The sequence below is a fragment of the Pecten maximus genome, chromosome 9 (assembly GCF_902652985.1).
Source record: "Pecten maximus chromosome 9, xPecMax1.1, whole genome shotgun sequence".
Taxonomy (NCBI): Eukaryota; Metazoa; Mollusca; class Bivalvia; order Pectinida; family Pectinidae; genus Pecten; species Pecten maximus.
Genome location: NC_047023.1, coordinates 10,815,225 through 10,829,149, shown reverse-complemented (window position 1 = coordinate 10,829,149; position 13,925 = coordinate 10,815,225). Strand labels below are relative to the sequence as shown.

The following is a 13,925-nucleotide window of genomic DNA, read 5'->3' as shown; positions in this document are numbered from 1 at the left end:
TTATAATCACGTGAGCGCGTGAAATATTCCTCAATATTACAATATGGTGTGGCATAACGATTTGGGTGTAGCGTTCAATACCATGCCATTAGTTATGTAAGGATCTGCAGTTAACATCTGTAAATATTTTTCTGATTTAAGATAATTCTCTCTGTGGAAAAGTCGTGCAATACGAGTTATATTTTGTGTAAACTATATATGCCAAATGATGAAACTGTATCCTTCATAATCTTGTTGTTTATCTGTACTGTTTCAATTGTTTATTGTCTATCTTTTGTATCTTTGTTATGATATCTTTGACTGACTTTTGTTAGATATTTCTTCAACTACAAACATATGCACTTTTTCCATCCAGGAAAGTAATTTAAGTAATTGACTAGCTTCTTTGGTCTGAGTCTACCTGCAAAAATGCCCCAGGAATATTTCGTAGTATATGAACCATTGGATCAACAGCGAGCATACCGATGTCATTCATGTCGCTATAACTCACCCTGGAAGTAGGTTCAAGGTCATAACAATAACATCGATGGAATTTCCTGCTTTAGCATGGTTTATAGTGTCTTTGGCTTAGTATTACTTGTATATTGTTAACGTTTTCATACCGGTTCTAAAATAAAACCTGACAACTCTAATGCGCGAAAAGCTCAATCACGCTCATCAAAAGAGCATTATGACATCATGCATGTCGTCTATTATCGGGTAATAGTCATCAGAAATAGGTCAAGCAGTGGAGCATTTATGGTAACCATCTGTTGTGTCGACAGGTCCTGCTTACAAGGTATACCTAATACCTACGCCGTTATGTAGCGCATGTAGGCATCTAAAACAACTGCCGACAGACTCATGGCACATGTCTAAGTGTAGGCGTAAATAACACGGGCTGATATAATTAAAGAAAAAAAAAGTTAAACAATATATTTTAATGAAAAACAGATCCTGACTTATTAAATGTTACCTTTATGAATATTTGATGCTTATTCTAAGCTAAGCAGAAGGAGGACGTGTCCTTTAATACGAGTGTAATAGGACGACTGTCCTGGGTGATTCCTCGAAGTGGAAAGGTTAAATCGCAGACTTTGTATGTGTTACTATATTTGTGTAAAGGTCTCGGGTGATTACAATCGTCCCCAAGACTCTGGGATGACGCATATAAATTGTCCAGTAGATGTATTAGGCTTGACATTATACCGCTTAATCACGGGGAAACCACATGTGTTGCAGATGTAAAAGCTGTTGGAATATTTTCTCTTCAAGAACAAAGGTATACTTAGGTCTCCGAAATGTGTCTAGTTTCCTTTGTTTGTTATATTTTATAAAGATTGCCGCTATGTGAATATAAGTATGAATAACCGATTGCTAGAATTCCTTAATGCTATGGGACAATGCAGGACTCCAACAATTACGTGTAACTACAATGCCTCAAAGGGAAATTACACAACAAAAATAAAAGAAATAAAGCCTTTTTACCACAGTCTAGTACTTTTGATAAATAAATGTTATAAATCTATATTTATTTATTCATTACAATGTTTCCCGCCATTTGGCGTGGGAGTAAACGACAAGAGGGCATCTATATATTTATTTGATATCATCGTAATGTGCTTGATTATATATCATAGTAGCCTTATAATCAGCTCTATTGCATGGTAGTGAAGTGCTATGAAGCTATGTAATATTTTACACATCATATAAGAGCCCTGAAATTCTCTTGTTATTTCAAAACCCATGCATGTTATGGAACATGAAATGTGGAAGAATGTACCTTTTATATATACTTCTATATATAACTGATTATCGTACAATGTAAGATGTGACACATTGGTATCTGAGATTAGGATTTGATTTAAATATATCATCAACTTTGTTTTCTTTATTATTAAACTAGTAATGCATTTCCCCGTCTACACAAGGACGATACATGTCCAATAGGAACGGCTGTTGGATAAACGGTATGAACATGAAATTTTCTAATACCGCTATCGCGCTTGTTCTTGTAAGTTCCATCAATATATTCGCTAAAGTCGATATCCTTTGACATTGTCTTGTTGTCCTATACACATTTGTGATTGTTGATGGATAAACTCATGCTTTCGAGAGAGCAGAATGATAAAGACAATAAAATGAAAATAGTATGGCCGCCATCATGATATCCTTGCAAATGCGCATATTTTGTTGACCAAACAGAAATTTGTCAATTTGTATATAGGCATTGTCTTTTACCACAATACATGCGTTTTTTGTTGCGTTTTTTGTTGTTGTTGGTTTTTTTTTTATTTATAGTTTGTGCATGTTCCTTATACCATCAAGTATGATTGTTTATATGTATACTTATAAATTTCCAAAGTGGTGAATATATCTCTTATCAAATATCTTCACATTTTTATTTGTCGTTTTCTGGAGTCACATTGACTTCAGAAAACGACATACATTGATTTGCCCATAAATGGCTTCAAATGTCGAAAAAATAAATAATAGAAAATATAATTATGATTATTGGAACATACTTCTGTGATATAATTATTGATGTTCTGATCACATAAATAAGGATGTATTTTTTCGCTCTTTACCATAGCGGTCACTTTTGGAACGAGGTTACAAAATGCAACGATATGAAAAGAATTTGCATGGTTGAACCTGCCTGAGAGGTAGAAGTCAGTTATTTTTTAGCAGTCGATTGTGCAAAAATGCGCAAAGAATAAGGCAGGTTCTCGTGGATTTTGTTAAAGGTACAGTTCATTGGAATTTTAAGTTTTAATTACATATTTCGGTATCCAGTACCATTTTTTTTTTCTTTTTTTGTAATTTTTTTGTAATACGATTAATGTCATACAATTATGCATCGCACCATTGATTCTAATAGAGATTGTATGGTTGTTACAAGAAAAAAATATGACCTGGTTTGTATTAACAGTAACAATCATCTTAAGAGTGCACAATTAATTGTATTGAACTTCATGAACAATCATGTTTGTAACGATACCAAACTATAAAATGATATTTGTTACAAATTTGTTAGGTCAAGATAATTGAAATCGCGGTTGGAGTATGTACGACTTGGTGCCCATCAACATTCTCCATTACACAAAGTAGGCCTCAGGCGTGTCACTGTGTTGCTGTTACTGAGTGCATTGACATGAAATGCACGAGAAGCTGGGACAGCAAAACAATGTACGCGGTGTGATTTATTGTACAAGAGAAGGAATGACTGCAATAAACGCCGCATTCCATCTGCACATCAAGTATGCACAAATCAGTTATCATTAATAATTCGAAAGACGAGTAATTGCCCTAAATACTACTCATCGTGCCTGCACCAAAACTAGGGATAAATCGAGTTTAACCGAGCTTGGTGATATGCACCGTATTCACAGTGAAATTAAATTTCAACGTTAACTATCAAACAATCATCTATATGTATCTATGTCTATTATATATGTATATATCTATCTATATTCTACTAATTATATAGATTGTTGGGGATAATCGGGCTCACCAAAGGTGTGACAGACTGGCCAATCATGTGACAACAAAATGATATTGAATGACTAAGAAATTGTGTTTCACTTCACACAAGTGTGACTTTATGACCAAGAGTTTTGTCTGGCTAGACAAAAGTATAGCTGACTGAGCAAGAACTGCGTCTGATCAGACCTAAGTGTGTCTGATAGTTAGTCTTTGTTTTTATGGAGTACTAGTAACTAGGTACTTCATAATCATTTTGTTTTATACTAGACTCCTTCATGTTTAAATCAGTGTTACAAAAAAATAGCATGATATACATATATGACGTACAAAATAAAAATGGTCAATATTTGCAATACATAGCTATCTCATTTACAACTATATACTCAAAAAAATGATCTATAAATAACACTGTAGTGATGGGTATACGACAGAGACACCTTTACCTTATAAAGGCTCCACGTGTTCATCAAATCAATTAATAATTATTTAAACATAATGTATTAACCATAGCAAATGCAATGCAAATGTATATCATTGAAGAATAGAATGGAAATCTTTTGTTTTCATGTTTCATGTTATATAATATTTTTTTTTAAATAAGATTGATCAATAATGAAGCTATTTTTGTCTTGAGTTTGTCTTTATGGGTTTAACGTTCTCGCACCAGCCAGGATCGTATAAGGACAGGGTCAAGGAGATATCAAGACAAACAGACAACAAAAGAGCTATTTCAGGGTTCCAGAATTGTTGTTTATAACATTCGGGATCGCACGTGGATAATATGTTGTCAAAGTTGCAGTATGGAATCTATTTCAGTCTTTTTCTTTATGGTTGTAATGTCGTCGCAACAAACCTGGGTCATATTAGGACGGTTGTCAAGGAGATACATATAGAGTGGGAACCCAAAGCACAAAACGACAGAACTATTTTACGGTTCAACAAATGTCGTTTCTACCACAATAGGTGGGTGTTATTCAACTCCAATATAATGGATTATTCATTACAACTGTTGAATATCATTCAGTTTATACCACACGTGGAATAAACTCTAAATGCGTTTTGATTTGTTGCAACTTTTGACCGAGACTATTCTTTAATGACCTGGCTCATTGCAATTTGATTTGCTAACACTTGAAGGCCGCTTCACTATGTCCTGCAAATGATAACACATACAAAGTAGTGCCCAGTCCTTTTGTTATATTCTTGAAAATATATATAGATTCTTATCAATTTATTGCTTTGAAATCATAAACCTACCTATGTTTTTTTGTTTGTTTTTTAATGATTTGTAACACATTTCCGAATTTTTCATTTTTGCATATTAATTAGAGCCATTTCAAATCAGGTCATATCCTCACCCTAAACCTGATATTGTGAAAAGAACATGCATTAACAAAACAGGTCATTTCATTCTAACAATAGCTTTTATATTGTGGTAGAAACAGGTCACAGACACCTCTATTTACAGTATTCGGACGTCGCTAGTCGCTAATATGTAGTAATATTACGGTATACGTTCATGGTTCTTCGTTGATGCACGCATTTTAACGATAACGATGACATTTTCACTGTAGTTACCATATTCGAGCATAAATGACATTAAGATAAGAGTGTACTTGCCTCCATCGTTTACACACCATATCTTACCTAAAGCCAGTAAATCACGTATTGATCACACGATTACAATGACATTAGTGTAAGTTAACATTGGGCAGTAAAGATATTCCACGACGACAGAAATCAAACTGCTGGAAATACACGCCACCATGTACTTCAAAGGGGACACTTAGCGGATATGCTATAAGCATTAACACTTGCCTTTTTTTTTATCAGAATAGCATTTTTGCACGAGTGTGTTTTCATCTTCTATTAATCAAAACAAGGAGTGTTCATTATTCACAGTCTTCATGTATATAAATAAAAAAGTGTTACGTCTAAAACATAAAATCTGGCAATATTGTAAATAGACATTATTGTAGTGGCATTGACTATATCTTCTGGTCCTTCCGCTTCGTGAGTTGTTTTTAAGGGTTTGAGGCACACACTGAGATTATTGACCATACAGGAATTATAACGATAGGGTTTCCGAACGTTCAAGACACGCAATGTGACGAATACAAGTACATATATACGAAAAATACCATTTTTACAGATTCTGTATATGTTCTTCTTGTAGTGCACTGCTTAATATGAAACACCACGCTATATGTCTAGAGCAACATTTTGTACATTCGGCCAAATTGAATTATATATTATTTTTTTCACTTTTGAATAAATGTGCGTATCCTTGTTTTCAGAAGAGCCTTATTGTGAACGATAGTTAAAGTCAATGCATAAGTGTGTGGCATTTACATACACTAGTCATTGTTAACAAGTTTTAGGGTTTATGCACATGTTAACATAAAACGGTAAGGACAGCGTAAGACAGATATTTAAAACGAATTCAAAGACGCGTTGAATTAATAGTCACGTTGTTCAATTATTCATTGCACAATGATGTTTAAAAACGCAAGCGATGTAGTATTTATAGCATCATGGTACATCTAAAAAAGGTAGTATTTCAGCAATATATTGTTTATAGCATAATAGCACTTATAGCATATTGGCATATCTTAGCAAAAATGGGGCCGCGGTGGCCGAGTGGTTAAGGTGTCCGACACTTTAACGCTAGCCCTCCACCTCTGGGTTGCGAGTTCGAAACCTACGTGGGGCAGTTGCCAGGTACTGACCGTATGCCGGTGGTTTTTCTCCGGGTTCTCCGGCTTTCCTCCACCTCCAAACCTGGCACGTCCTTAAATGACCCTGGCTGTTAATAGGACGTTAAACAAAAACAAACAAAAGCAAAAGGTATAAATAGTACCATGCTAATTACAGCATTGATGCGTTTATAACGTCGTGGAATTTGTAAACATGTTGTATAAGAAGCCAAATACTGGTATTTCTAGAGACATGGTATTTAAGCACAATGGTATTAATAGACAATTGGTATGTATGGGTAATTTGTCTTGTGACAGTACTTCCTAAAAGAAGGCAAGCCATCTACAGCTTTATTTTTTTAAGCATACAAGCACGATTGGATATTCTTTAATAAGATAATTATCCATAAAATTAAAATGTTACTCTAGGGAAATAAATGAAGGATTTTTCCTGAGTAAAGGAAGTTATGAAACATTTCTTTAAGATATCAGATCTGGACCTGAAGTGGACACTATGAAGTGCAGACAGGTATCACCCCTGTCGTACGCCCCCATGCTTAACGTCTTCTGACGCCATCATTTATTGTATATCAATAAACAGTCTGTACCTACACTCCTAATCAATCGAGCCTTCTCACCAATCTCTGCTCGCAAACACATTAACACTTTATTTTGATCATCCCAGAATCCCCTACCAGCCATATTGAACCAAATCACGTCGAGGTCTCGCAAAAGGTTGGTTTGCCAATTTGTTATCAATTCCGTCGTTTCAGTTGGATCTTAAAATTCACACTAACAAGATTAAATCTTAAAATGCACAATCACAAAACGTAACACTGACTCCTTAAAAGACTGTTTGGTACAAAGCTACTTTGTTAATGTCAATAAATTTACAATTATTTACACTTTGCACTTTGCTATTTTTTTACGTTGCAAAACATTTGTAACGTAAAGAAAGCACTGTTTACAATTTTAAACTTTATACCATTTTTTTTTTTTTTTTTTTGCAATACAAAAACCTCCTGCAAAAGTATCCGTCTGAACTCGATACCGTTTTCCAGTTGGCCACTTGAAAACAACGCTGATCTTAATTCCAGCCAAATAAATCTGTAGTGTTTTTTTAACGCTTCTGATAAAAGCAATGGTGAGTAAAAATGGACTTAACATTTATCAAAAGCAGAAATGTTGAAGAAACATAATCTGTTAAACATTTCTCATGAAATATAGCTATCGGCAGGTTGATCAACGAAAACATAAACCTCAACTAAAGAAAAACCAAAAATAAAGCACAACAAGTATACACAATGAAAAACGCATAGCCCAGACATCACTTGCACCTATTGCAAGAACATCCACGGGACAAAGTGTACAGCAAAACAACACATTGGCAGAATAATCAATCTACAGCAGCGAGGTCACAACATATGGTAGACATAACCTGGGGAGGGAATCTTTCCGGGACATAACATCATAACAAACAATCAGAAACATTACAGGGACATCACACATAGTGTCATCCTTGTGGTAAACAAGGTCGAAGCAACACTTACAACCAACGGTAACTTCGTATGGAATTAATGATATTCTCTAAGTTTTCCCACGACCTTTCTTTTCTTGTTAATGGCATCTGTGACAACGATACACAACTTAATTAATCTATTGTTTTTCAGGGTTTAACCTTCGAAGCGGACATTGAAGATACAGAGCTATATGGTACATGGTGTATTTTTACAGACAAAAGACCAGGCTGTCCAAAAAGGTAAATGGTGATGTCTATATATGTCCAGAAACTCATATTCCCAAATGGTTTTGTACTCTAGCTTTAATTCACACGGCCGAGGTTTTATTATTACACACAACGCCTCTGACATTCCAGCGCCTTGGTTGCGATCGCCCGGGAGCGTCTGTAAGTGAACACCAAAGTCGCAGAGAGTATCGCCAATCTTGAGAACTGTCCAGCCACTGTCCGGTAATTGAGTTGTTAACCCAGTCATCCACACGCGCGTACATTTCGCTACATCCCCATATATATACACACAATAGACCTATCTTGACAGCGAAAGAAACGCCGCAGTCCAGTTTACGATGTCTGGTCAGATCAGATTTTGAATTAAGATGGCTAGATCAAATATCCCCCATTACACTGTTCAGACTGACCACTATCGAGTTGACCATTTGATTATTTAGATGATCTATCATTCGTTCCGCCATATCCGGCTGGATCCTTAAGGACTTAACACCATTTAGGTTTAATGCATTTCATCCACTCGATGTCCCCTAGAGTACTTGTTTCTCGTGTAATATCTACTCCACCGCTGTCGGCGTGTAACGTCATTAGGTTCGCCATGTTAGAGTGTAAGGACCAACTCATCGCAGACTCCAGTGACAGCCTTGCGGCGGTCAATTTCTGAATAACGCATCCGTAAGTCGTACGACCAACGATTTCTATATAGTTTACATGTCTGTGAATGTTTACAAACTTGTTGCCATACATACTTATTCATTAGGATTTCCACCACGTATAGTGACCTAATTGTTTGCTTATTTGGAGATTGTCTGTGCACTTTCCATCGTAGGCAATTAAACTGATTAATTACTTAATAAGGTCGGCCGTATCGATAAAGCAGGTCGATCATACAAGAAACAAATTAACACTACCGAAAGAACAGGCCAATACAAAAGATAGAACGTGGCTTACATATCGATAGAACCAGCCGACCGCGTCAGTAAAATTAATTGACCATATCGATAAAAACACCGGCTGACACTATCGATACAACAAGTTGACCCTACCGATAGTATAAGCTGACCCAATCGAAATAACAAGCTGGCCCTATCACAAGAACAAGCCGATCATATCGATAGAACAGGCCGACCTATCGATAAAGCCAACTTGTTTTATCGATAAAACAAGCTCACCCTATCGAAGAAACATACCGTCCGTATCGATAGAACAAGACGACCGTATCGACATATCAAGCTGGTCATATACTATCTTTTATATTCATTTATTACTTTGATATCGTGTTATTAAAACTAAACAGATGGCAATTCCCCTTACCATGTAGTCCAGTTGATGGAAGTTTCAAGGAGCAGTGTATATACGTAAATGGCAATGTGAACGACCAAGGTGAACACACGTGTCTGTTTCACTGTGACCATCCCTCAAATTCCAGTAGTTTCAAGTCCATTATAGCTCCGACACCTGTTGAGGTAGTTTCTTCGTCTACGTCTGAAACCCTCTGTGCTCAACAGGTGGCGTCTCGATTGCGTCTAAAAGAGTTAACGGTGGTGACATTTTAGTATATAGGTTTACGTCGTCTGGTGTATTATCTTCGAAACGGGTACCCGCTGAGAATGGGGTCATCCTAAAGGTTCATCAGACGTTTCCAGTCAGACAGATGCTACCTGCACTCACAGGGCGATCATTCTATAACGTCATCAGTGAAAACATGCACACGGTGCCTGCGCTGCTGCCCTTCCAGATACAGAACGAGGCGCACCTTAGACCCGTTAGTATCTAGACCGATTACGTATGTAGTTATTTGCATTCAAGATGGTGCGTAAACGCAACGAAGGCGTGTATGTATAAATTCGCCAACGTGTTAACAAATTAATTGACATGATGTTTATTCAGATTTCTAATTGTCCTCCTTCATGTCCTACCTTCATTAGCGTTCCCCGGATCTTATTGTCTCAAAGTCTGTAGATACGCCTAAGCATGTTCATTCAGAGTAACATTCAATTGACATTCCATTCGGGATTAGTCGATGACTCTGTAATTATTTAGAAATAGTTCTTATATGCCATTCTTGTATCATATCGTAAACCACAATATAGATGTTTAGATGATAAATTTTACTCACCACTTTTACATTAATGATAGAGTGGTTACAATCATGTACAATAAGACCATTGTTTCATTAGCGAAGTAACTCAAAGCATCATGTTAATCACGAGATCAACAGGAAGTTATTACAAATACAATGTCAAGGCCGTAGCTCAGATACATGTACAGTGTACATGCTATCATATCAATAATTCGTGTCTACTTACGGTTAATTAATGGGTAAAGATAGTTCAAGATGCGATACTACTTTGCCTAGGATAGTTGGCGACCAAATGTCTGCTGAACAATGGCTAAAGGCCTTGCTTAATTATCTGCAAATATTTTATTGTACTTTAAGACCACTCATGATTAGGAAATAATCCTGGAATTCTGGCATTTTTTTTTTATATCAGTTGTACCATGACGGTTCATATATGTCTTTTGGATTTTCGATAAGAATCCTTGAAGTAGTTTTTAAGCATCTATAATCTGTACAAGAAAAGTTCGTACCATGTACTAAATTAATCACAAAGATCCGGGTCATGGATGTCGGCCAATGAGTTTGCCTTAACTGTTTCATGGTTTGTTGCAATACCTCATGACATATTTTATTGGTCTTAGTGGGGGAGGACGACCCGACACTCGTGTGTCTGTATAGCAATAACTCTAGGTGGATGGGCTATAACTGTTGCGTGTGAGCTAGTAATTCAATCTGGCAATTTTGGGGTGGCCAAGACGAACGCATGTCTACACCCGCTCTGGTCAGTCGTTGTTACATGGAAACGGCGTCGAGATTGACATGGCGTATGCCTCCTTTTCAGACAGAGGTCTGGGTTGGGGGTCATAAAAGCATGGAATTACACACAAAAAAGAGTTGAGTGCCATGTGACTCTGGCGTGACGTAATATACATCCTACAGGACGGAATCACAGATAAAGTGAAAACATAACAAACCAGTAATTGGATTTGGGAAACATTGATTAACGAGTGAAATGTTTTCTGACGACGCTAATCAAATACCCCCTTTCACCCCCTAGACAGGTCGATACATCTAAAAACCTATGCGGTGGCAATCAACCCAAGTCAGCTCCGTTGCATTCGGTAATGCTTCAACTTCCGTTCTGGGAATTGGTGATAATATCTCATCACGGTGACGTCATTACACAATAATAGGTGGTCGGGAGTATGCTGTGTTGTCCCTGGTATCTGATTTGGTAATCAATGTGACTGACAACGTGTGGAGACGCCCGGCGTTACATATTACAAACCCTTTTGAAAATTTAACTCCATAACTGATGAACGTTGCTATTTAGAGTAGATCTACATCCATGTTACAACATATCCGTATTTAGATAGACCATTTCCTAATGACACAGCTTTTTATCTAATTCCTAATCACATTTAACACACCATTCTACAGAACGTAAACACTGATTTACCAAAGCAGTGTATGATAACAGCAGATTAGTGGTCGAAAGGCCGGCTAATGAGATAAGACTAAAACTTTATAAAGCATTCACAGGCCATACTGCTAGACTGTTTTCTCCTGTACGGATCCGTATAATACGCGTAATTGCAGCAGTGTGTGTGCGTCAAGTATCACATTATCCGCACAAAGTCTATTGACTATCAAGACGTTGTTTCGTTCTTAAAGACAATACAAATAGTCTAAGCAAATACTGTAAAAGAGAGATTAGCAAGTGTCCCAAACCATTATTTTTTATATCGTGATATATGTAAAATATTAGAATACATTTGATAACCCCTCCCCCTCGTCCGAAGCCCTTCGCCTGAAAAACACACAACAGTATACCAAGATGGCTGCACCTTTGTGTAAATATTCTTTTTATCTGTAATCCTGTCAAACAAACCGAAGAAGATATAAAACGACCTTTCTCATTGGTCAGATTTTCCGTACCAATATTCTACGGAACCAATCAGATTACTGGATTTGGTTAGATAATTCATGCATACGTGACATTTTGTGCAAGTGTTCCCACGGGATCGATTGGAGCTATGCGAAGACAGATCAAGTCGGTACCGACTTATTCTGAACGGAGACTTGGTCATCGACACGGATATGCAACAGTGTTTAGGGCCAGTCAGAAAGGCTATACATATAGCATTTTCTCCAATATATCGGTTAACTTCATATAAAATATGCATGTTAAATAAAAATCATTACGTTTTACGACCTTGCTTAGCACAGGGAGATATATTATCGTGATGGGAACAAATTTCGGTTTACCGATAAACGAGGGTATATTTTGTTTAAATTCCGCTATTGACTACCGATTACCGATGCCTACGCATTCTAATTGATAGTAAATACTCATTTTGTTTATTTTTCTTCAATCAACTTTTTCAAAATCCTAAGAAATCTCCAATTATTTATTATTGTTAATACACCGATATGGCAATGTTAAGTGTCTGTAATAAAACAATGGCGTAGCCAAGTGGGAGTTGTTAAAAACATTGAAATCTTAATGTCAAATCACTAATTAAACCAATGCCCGTGGTTATGGCTTCTTATATTGAATAAAATTGAATAAAAATATTGTTTGAACTAGTCGCATATGTAAATTGTTCACTGCATTAAGAGTGTATATCTTACAGAACACTAGTGCAAAGCATTTGCTTTTACTTGTGTCTGACTTAGCAACCGAATATCTAGAACAGAGTATGCAATACCTCAAACTTCAAACAGACGTGTTTCTTACGTATTTAAGAGGCACTAATTGCTATTCCTACGACGGCTAACCCCTTTTTTCTAGTATGACAAACCTATATCAATTTACAGGTTTAATATTTTTGTTTCGGACGAAGTATTTCTCAGCCACTTTAATCAAAATTGAGGGTACATTGCATATTGTCTCATGACAGATGATGTGGTTTTTTTTTAAATATTTTTTCCTTGTACAATTACATCTTTCCATGGTATTCCATCTAAGTTTTAACACGAAATAAACAAAAACACCAAAAGAGATATGGTAGTGATTATATAGGGCAATAATTTGGGTAATTGAATAATAGACACATTATGTTGTTTATAAATCCGAAATGTTTCTTAATGAGTAGACAGTTACTCATTAAAAACTGTTTGAGACCCAGTAGTATTTTAATATGAACATGAATCATACGTACTTCATTTAAAACTGTCGTAAATGAATTATTCAGGACGTACGGTCGTGTCTTGGAACACAGATTCCGGATGGATAGTGTATAATTAACAAATCATCTCACTGTGACCAATAATCTGATAATAAATAATGCAGGTTCGAATCTCAACTGTCACAAGCTGTTGTGTCCTGGATATTTGAGTGTACGATCTTCGTAGCCTATTGCATTATGTACATCCATTCTAAGAGGGGTAAATGTCGATAAGGTGCTGAAGGAAACTGGGGCAATATAACAAGTCTTTTTTTACCAGTACCAATAGTAAACGTTTCCTAGACCCCATTGCGTCACGATGTGGTCGGTAGAGCTGCATAATAACTAAGAATTTCAGAAAATGAACAAACATCTGATTCCTGTTCCGTGCTAGAAAATTCGATTACTACAACAATACCTGATAATGAGTATGTCTGAGGATATGGCGGAAAGCAGGCAATAAGCATTAATGCATAAACCGTGTGGAAAAAGTAAGAGAGAAACGTCTATTTTGGGTGAGGTAGTGGGGAAGAAGGAAACGGCTTCCAACACAGTGCGATTCGTACATTGCATGCTCTATCGATTACCAGCAATGTAACCTGTAATTTAGGTAGATTTACCCTTCCACACGAATATATGTATCTTTTCTGTTATCCTGCCATTCTTATGGAATCGATTTGAACAAGTTCTTGCCAAAATCTGGCGTAACCATCTACGAAAGTACACATACATGTATATACTAAATACGCCGCTTAATGCAGTTCCACTACATCTTTCCTCCCATG

At 36.5% G+C, this 13,925-nt stretch overlaps 1 protein-coding gene across 8 annotated transcripts in view; it reads left to right on the top strand.

The window, feature by feature from the left end:
• Positions 1–13,925, top strand: part of LOC117334131 (fibroblast growth factor receptor-like 1) — a 285,047-nt gene that overhangs the window by 160,097 nt on the left and 111,025 nt on the right. For all 8 annotated transcript variants that reach the window (XM_033893598.1, XM_033893597.1, XM_033893593.1 and 5 more), the window contains exon 3: positions 7,832–7,920. The gene's annotated coding sequence lies outside the window, so the exon portion shown is untranslated. The remainder of the gene's footprint in view (positions 1–7,831; positions 7,921–13,925) is intronic.